The sequence below is a fragment of the Diceros bicornis genome, chromosome 2, assembly GCF_020826845.1.
Source record: "Diceros bicornis minor isolate mBicDic1 chromosome 2, mDicBic1.mat.cur, whole genome shotgun sequence".
NCBI classification, from domain to species: domain Eukaryota; kingdom Metazoa; phylum Chordata; class Mammalia; order Perissodactyla; family Rhinocerotidae; genus Diceros; species Diceros bicornis.
Window position 1 is genome coordinate 19,466,936 of NC_080741.1, and position 2,147 is coordinate 19,469,082.

The window sequence follows — 2,147 nt, forward strand, 5'->3', positions numbered from 1 at the left end:
GCCAACATTGTACAGTTATGATCTGTCTTTTCAGTGTTTATAAATTCTACCTCAAAAATTTTGTAAAAAAAAAAAGTATAAGTTGAGAGTTGGAGAGTACGTAGAGGAATAGATGAAACAATAATTAAATGAAATAATAATTAAAATAATTTTGAATTTTGGTGATATATACGTGGGAATTCATTATTCTATCTACTTTGTGTATGTAAATCACTCTACTTACTTTGTATAAGTTTGACAATTTTTTATAGTAAAAAGTCTAATAAACAAAGGAAAATGACATGAGGATACTTTGTCGAGATGAAAACTCTGTGTGACATTCTCCTGAATTGAGCTCCATCTTAGCTATGCTTGTGTTGTGTGTCTTGGGCAGGTCATCTTCTGAGCATGATTTACTCATCCAGAAAATGCATGCATTTCTAGACTTATTGAGTGCTCATTAGGTGCAAGACACTAGGCACTACGGGGGGTATAGCTGACATTATCATCAAAGTCCTATTCAGCATTTAAATTCTATAACCATTTTTACATCATAAATGCGGGTCACCCACTCTTTTGCTACATGTAATTCTCACAGCTTTTAACCTTTATGTCTTGTGTTTATCGTTCCTACCTGTAGAGATGAGATTCAACAGGCCAGGGCAGCAGTCATCTTTCAGCAGATTTGTTTTCTACTAAAGTCTTCTTGTCTAGTGAGATTTCTGGAATATTAATATGTTCAAGAAAATAGATGACAATATGGAGAATTTTATGAAAGGACTGGACTCTTTTGAAGGAATTAAATTAAAATTCTAGTATAAATAAGCAAATATAACTAAATGAATAAATATAAGAATTAAATAGATGATTCTAATGTACAACATAGGGAATATAGTCAACAATATTGTAATAATTTTGTATGGTGACAGATGGTTACTAGTCTTATCAGGGTGATCATTTTGTAATGCATATAAATGTCAAATCACTATGTTGTAAACATGAAACTAATAAAATATTGTATGTCAACTATTAAAAAAAAAGACATGAAGACTGGATTAGAAGAAAAATTCTATACAGGATTTTTTTTGGATAATTGGCAAAATTTGAATATGGATGGTATATTAAATAATAGTACCTTAACAATATTAAAATTCCTACATTTTTATTTTTAAAAATTAAATAAATGATTCTAAAGGCAGATTAAACTCAGTATAAGTGAGGATTTGTGAAACTGGAGATAGTTTAGTAGAACAAAAGAATGGGAAAATGCAGAAAACAGATAAGGGACATATAAGATAAGATGAAAAGGTCAAACATACATCTAATTAAAGAATCAGAATAAGAAGAGAGAGATTTGGGAAAAACAATATTTGAATCAGAGAGACTGGCTGAGAATTTGTAAAAATTATAAAACTAAAACATCAAGCCTTAGGCTCAAGAAACTCTAAAATCCCAAGCAGGATGCAAAAAATCATAGTCAAATTGCAGAAAATGACAGATAAAGAGAACATCAAAAGGCAGCCACATGGGGCAAGGGGAGGGGGGATATTGTCTTCAAGGGCTCAGCAATGAGACTTACAGTTAGTTGACTGTTAAAGATAGCAGTGAAAGCTAGAAATCAATGGAATGACACGTTCACAATGCTGAAAGAAAAAGCTGCCAGCTTAGAATTCTATATTCAGCAAAAATATCCTTCAAAAAAGAAGGTGAAATAAAAATGTTTTAAGATAAACAAAAACAGAGAGAGTTTGTCACCAGCAGACTTTCCCCAAAAGAAAATACTAACGGGAATTTTTCCAGTGACCCCAGATGGAAGCAGGATAATGCAGCAAAGAATGAAGAACCACAGAAAGAGTAAAATGGGCGTAAATGTGAATAAACATCGACTATATAAAAAGAATTATGTCTGATAGGATTTTAAATACGTAGAAAAATAAAATGCATGACTATAAAAGTTGAAGGAGATTAAATGAATTTCACATTTTTAAATTCTTGCATTATATGAGAAGCGCAAAAAGTATTAGAACTTCATATTCATAATAAACTCCAATAAGCCAAGGATGCATGTTGAAACATTTAGAGCAACCACTAAAAGATTAAGACATAAATGTATAACTAACAAGCAAATATGGAGAGATAGAATAATACTTTTAAATACTTGATTAATC